Below are 7,046 nucleotides of genomic sequence, written 5' to 3' on the forward strand. Positions count from 1 at the left end.
ATCATATTCCAACGGGTCCATTTGTGATATAATAATTTGAAATAATTATAATTCCGCATAATAATTCCTGTTTGGAAAATTATGCAAATATACATCAATATACCTCAAAATTGTTTTACGAATTTATTTTTATGCGCAGAAATGTAAATAATATTAACTCCAATTTGAACACTGAACACTCAGCCAACGTGAAGGCTGGTCACAAAAATTTTGGTGCATTTTGCTGAATTTTGGTACTGTTTACAATGAATATTTTTTTCATATGAATAATTTTATAATTTAAGCTTATATTCTTATAAACTTATTAAGGATAGAAACAACTACATGATTTTCTAATTTGACTAAATCAAAAGCATATCAAGCTTTGACGCTTTGGAGTTTGCGCCGTTACCTGCCAGTACCTGCATTGAATTGAATTTAAATCTTAAATTTCAAATTTGACGTATATCTTGATCCTGTACCTAATTTTAAAGTTTACAGAACTTTGATATTGTAATATAATATTTCAGATTTTTTGTGGTCATAATCTTGTGTTTATAATGGGTGCTGTTGACAGTAGCCCGTCCTGTGATCATGATACATAGATACAACTGTGTAAAATATTCGACTAACCAACAAAGAAAGTTAATAAAAATGGAAGTGGAAGAATTAATTTGCTGCTCTGCGAACCCTGTGGAGGTTATACCGTGCAAAACAGCTGCTTGTATTGAATATTTTCCCTATTCTCCCTCTGCATAAAATTAATAAAACAAATAACACAAGCGCAACTACAGTCATACATACCACTATCGAAAATATACTATCAGACCCGTGTTTCGCCTCTCTAGAAAGGTATCTCCAGGGGTTGTTGATTGTTCGAAGCTCGGGCGAAGAATGAGCTTACTCAGAAGTCAGAACGGTTGGTCGTACATATTTATATCCAATTACCCCCATTATTACCATTGAAAATACGCGCAATAACGTTGGTAACGCATCATTCATTGTTCATTTGTTTTTCACCTATTACTGTATCTAATTATCCTTTTGTTTAAAACACCCAGATGTAGGTAGGCCGTTTTCACAAAAATGTAAGATTTCGTCAGAATGAGAATCTGGTAAAATATGATTTACTTTTGAATTAATGATACTTCCGTGGACTTTAATTCCATTTTATTTACATGGCTTTCCACAAAGTAATGCTTTGAATCAATTAATTATAACAAAAATGTAAAAAAAAGTTATAGTGATGTGTTTCAGTATACACTTACGTATTTCCATGATTTTAATAATAAATTTTGGTTTTAGTATAATTTAACATTCTTAGAATAAAGTTAATTCTAAACATATAAATAGCGCTCCTCGCTTTTCTATGTTCAAAACTCACTTAGTTACAATTAACCCTATGGTGTTGCGTTAAAAAAGCCGAGTCCAATAAACGAGGAATTAATATCAGAACCCGGCACCATTAATTCCGTTACACTTTATACTTACACGCGTCTATCTTATGCCCTCGTGGTAATTCTACGTCAAATTTTTTATTAAATTATTGTTTGCAGTATTTGTAGGTACGATGAGTATACATTTCTTGTTTCTAATTTTTGATTAATTTTAAGTTATATTTATTACGTGTAAAATAAATTGTTAATGGGTCAAAAAGACCATGAATTGTATATTTACTTTTAACATACAGCGGTAGGTGTATGCTTTAGGGAACACTAAAAGTTTTGATCGACAAAACATTAGTAGCAGTAGAGCTCCTTGTGAAAGAGTTCGTCCAGGAAAGGCCTGCCACCTTACCTATTTCTGCCGCTAAGCAGTAGGTAATGTAAACATTACTGCGGCAGTTTAAGTAAAATTGCAATTCAAAAGATACCAATCTATAGTTAAAGAACACATGTAAGAAAACTTACATCTCGTCGTGGATTTTGAGAAAGTGGAATTCGTATAATATACTCCCAGTCATATAATTAGAGCCACCTCGCGTTTTTGCCTTAAAGGGCCAGAATACAAAAATAGTGTTATCATCGAACAAAAAGGTATCCCCCGGTTTTGCAAGTCCAAATTTCCAACAAGAACCTATGGAAAAGACTTTTAATATACTAGTTTCAGAATTGCGTAGGATAGTTCTTGATCAATCGGACATTGTTTAAGCTTAGGACATTTAATACTGATGCGAGGTGGCTCGAATTATGTGTCCGGGAGTGTATATACAAATTCTGTATATATATATATATATATATATATATATATAATATATGATTATTTGGACGTCTATAGCAAAATAATACAATGCATCACTCTCAACTTTAGCCGCAAAGTGGCGAAAAAATATTTTGAACTTTGATTGAAATTCTATAACAGCGACCTCTATAGTGTTATGTTACAAGTTTTTGCATTTGCATCGAGCCTTCAAGCACCATGGAAGTTGTACATTCAATGTAGTTCTTACTCAGGACGCTATGTGGCGCTTGCTAGTTGCGCGAGAGTCCGTTATTTGCGCCCTCTTTGGAACTGTGGTAGAACTTCTGTGATCTTTTCTCTTTTAATTCGAATACCATAGTTAGGGTGCGCGAGATAATTGTACAATCGGTTGTTAATAGAGGGCGCTAAATTAAATAGTTGTTAGTTTTCGGAAGAGAAAGTGAGTGAGTATTGTTTAAGCAAAAAATGAAAATGACGACAAAATGGTGAACATTACAGTTTAACAATTTTTTGAATCGGTGCACAGATCACGATAAGCAATATTTTTACGTATTTTGAAGTCGAAGTAATCATTTATCCGAAAGCTTGATGAAACATCTGTGTCTGTGTCTACATGTAGCTCAAATTAATTAGTTCAAATCTAAATTCAAAATTTAAATAAATTACTACAAATCGGATTCCGTTACTCTATGTAAGGGCTATAAATTTTCCCATTCAAATTCAGAACCACTATGCGTTAGTAATTTTAGAAAGGTATTTTCTCATTCATCTTATAATTGTTATTCATAAAAGAATCTCACTTCCTATACACAGAGCATTGTTGCTCATCACGCTGTGATTAGGTAGGTCAAATGTCAAGGTGAGAGCAAACTTTGAGATCATTTCACTAGCTACATATATTATCATGATCACAATAAGACAAATTATTATCGCGCGCATTGAACCTCGCTGTCCTTACATTATAAATGAAACTTGCAAAAGTTTTTCAACCATTTCTATAAAGACTTTAGAGTTGAGTTAATGTCTTTCATAATACAAACACACTTGTTTTTAATAATGTCGCTATTTTCAGTTATAGTGTTCATAATAATTTTATTACTAACAACTGTGAAAACAGAAATTAAAAAAGAACAGCCTTCTATACACCCATCAGTGTTAAAGTTGAAGGAATTCATGTCAAATATGATAAAAGAACAGAGTTTAAAAATACAAATGCTTCTAAAGAAGATTCAGACAAGCTCAAAAAACGCATTGAAGAAAATAGAAACTATGAAACAAGATACTTTGAACGATAGAAATAAAGATATAGCTAATAACATAAGGAAATATGTATGGAATGAACATCAAATTGAATCTCCGATGTCGAAAAAAGTTGCTACATCTACGGAAGCAAATTACGCTGAATCGAGGAGTTTCAATACTCATTATGCGATGGCCCCTTCAGGTTATGGGACAAGTGGAAATGGACATTACGGAGGTGCAACATCAACATACCACCATCATTCTATTGGATTTGATCCTATAAATATCGTCGTATCAATGTCACTATTATCATTTTTGCTGCAAGCTCTTGGAGGGCTGTTGACAAGAACTCGGCTACCAATGCTATCTACACCTGTTGTGGAGGCGAGAAGTCGAGATGCTGTGCAAGAATGGTTGGTGCAAAATGAAAAGAAATTAAACAAGCACTCTAAATCAAAGTACCCGAAGAAATATTATGTTCCCTAAATTATGAACTGTAGTTATGCAAACGATTGAAAATGTGTATCGTGTTTATGAGGCTAATATTCTTACTCAACAACTACGTCTGTAAGGCACTATTTATTCAGCACGTAAGTTCGTTTTGTAGGTTAAAGTTCACTTTACAATCACTGGGTCACTATGTAAATTAACTTAATGGCTCTCGTAATAAAAATTAAAAGCATTTACATAATTCTGTTTGCTCCCATTCCAGTCTACTTATACTAATTGCAGTTCATGTCCCGTGACATAATTTCCATTTCGTTTAGTATTTTACGACTCATAAAAGTGAATTAAATACAAGCAAATTGCTGTTTCTAAATTGTGTGTAGGCGTGGACTTTGGATAATTCATCATTGTTCTGCTGGACATGTTGAGTCCTTTAATATACTACGGACGAACTTGGTTTCCATCTATTTCCATCAGCATTATATTTCTTCCATCTGGAAGAACTATATATAATGCATATAATAGTTCTTCTAATAACGATGGACAGATGTCCCTCAAATTTATTATGTCATTACTATTCCCTTAATTATTAAATCTTGATTTCTTATTATTGATTTCTATTATCTTATAACTAAATATCTAGACTAAATACGTTGTTTTGAAGTCTGACCATAAATTTAATTAATTTGTTACAGGAATTATTTCATAATCGACTTCTGTACAAAAGCTGGAATCTGCTTTATGTATTCTGATACTTGTCAGGTATCAGTAGCACAGAGAATAAAGTTTATATTATAATTCGTTAGAATTTGGTTTACATCGATATGTTGTTGTTTTGTATTCACCTACTGTTGTGATTACAAATTCGTGAAGGTGTCCCTTTTAGAAATCCTTCTAGAACGAATGAATCCTTACATTTTCTTTTAGAGTGGATAGAAGTAAGTTCGACTAGACTAGACGATACACTAATACTGGCGTGGTCTATTTTTCCTTAACTGTTGAATTTTAAGCATCATTTTGTTTAACAAATTGTGAATATTGTCATCATTCTTTCCGGTCCTGTTCTGTACGTTTTAATAGGTATTGATATTTAATTATGGGATATATGAAAACGTTTTCTCTCGATGTGAACAGTGATGCTAGGTCGTTAGATTTTTAATCGTTTCGTGATTTGTTGATTGTACGTGAGGCGCACTATAAGTTTCCGGAATGAATAAGAAAAAAATACTATAAATGGTCAGAAATGAATTTATTGTGTGTCAAAATATTCTCCGTTAGCGTTAATGCACATTTTTATACGAATGAACCAATTTTGAAAACATTTATGCCACTCCTCCGTGACAATCTCTGAAACATATTTTTCATACTCTTCGACAGCCTCTTCAGGTGATGAAAATCGTTGACTGCGTAACTAGTTCTTAATTTCATGAGAGTCACAACGATTGAATACTGATGCGAGATGTAATTGAAGACTGTACGCGGGATGGCTCATAAGGTCAACGTTGTTCACCTTCAAAAATTTATTTGTCTGTCTGGTCGTGTGAGAACTGGCATTATCGTGGTGCAAGCTTAGAATAATAACGCATAGAAACGTAGTCCGCACACGCTAAGTGAGGCAAATTGAAGCGCGCCCAATGGGCCTACACGAGCGCGCGGGCCTTCAGTGCTCAAGGTCAACTTACACCGCTAACAGATCAATAATTTTAGCTAAAAATGACGAAATGTGCGGTAAATGAGTGTAAAAATACGTCAGACAAACATAAAATAGATACTAACATCACATTCCACAAGGAAGTAACGCGTTTCAACTTGTATTTTTATATAAATATTCACTAAAACTTCGGTTAACCTACTACTAAAATTATTCTACATGAATTTGATTTTCGCCTCACTTGTGACAGTTCGTTTGATATGAAACTATCATTCTATGCGTTATTATTCTAAGGGTGCAAGATGATACGGCGTTTACGGTTATTTTTACGGAGTTTGTCAATAATTTCCGGCAAACAAATGGTCGTGTACCAATCACTATTCACGGTACAACGATTCTCCAAAGAAGAAGTAATCATCCGCTTAGAGTCACTTTGCACGCGCGCCGCTTTGGTTGGTTGCGGCTCATCTCGAAAGGCTCATACGCTCGATTGCTGTTTTGTTTTGGGATCGTAACCATAAATCCATGTTTCGTCACCTCCCACACCAAATTTGATGCCCCTTCGTTGAATTTGGTAAGCATCCGTTTTTTGAGCTTCATACAAATTGTGTGGGATCCACCGAGAGTACAGCTTTTTCACACTAAAATGTTTGTGTAGTATTGATTGTATTTGACTTATGCCTGTGCCTAAAGATGCCCTAATCTCATGTTAAGTCACATGCCAGTCTGTTTTGATCATACGGCGCACAGCATTGATGTTTTTGTTGTTCACAGTAGTGGACGGGTGACCATCACGAAATTCGTCACTGAGTTTCACACGACCACGTTTGAATTCTGCAAACCAGCCATAAATAGTCGTCTTGCATGGTGCTTCATCGCCAAAAGCAGTTTGAAGCCGAGCGAAGTTTAAAGTCGTAGAAAATCACATTACGAAAATTTTCACGAGTTAAATCCATGGTGATGTAGACAATCAGTTTCTAAAATGACGTCACAATGTAAAAAAAGTGACAGTGAGATGAAACTAACTGTATTCTACAGCCAAAGAGTTCCATTTTCAAATGTTGTAATTACTTTTGGAATACTATTTATAGAAGTGGCCAGTTCTGGAAACTTATAGTGCGCCCTATGTATCTAGCACATTAATCGACAAAAAAATGTTTAGCCTTGAATCTAGAGTTGTCAAGTTAGATAGATAAAACCTGTATCTTAATAACTAATATCTTTTCATGAATATAATTTCTATGCATGAGTTCACAAGTGTTAACAGTAGGTAGCGATCGCATCGCTGAAACCTGCCAAAATCGGAACGCAGTTATGTTCACATTACTGCTTGGCATCAAAATGGGTAAGGTAGGCAGTACTTACCCTGACGAACTCTTTTACTAGCTGCTTTACTGTTACTGATTTATCTTATAAGATAAGATCTTTTTATCATCTCTAAACATACTATGGTGCTAGTATAATTACAGGCACATGAGACTTGTCACCTTATATGTCAGGGTCAGGGTGATGGACGCAGTGGTAA

The sequence above is a fragment of the Hyposmocoma kahamanoa genome, unplaced genomic scaffold (assembly GCF_003589595.1).
Source record: "Hyposmocoma kahamanoa isolate Upper Pololo Valley unplaced genomic scaffold, ASM358959v1 62, whole genome shotgun sequence".
Lineage (NCBI taxonomy): Eukaryota > Metazoa > Arthropoda > Insecta > Lepidoptera > Cosmopterigidae > Hyposmocoma > Hyposmocoma kahamanoa.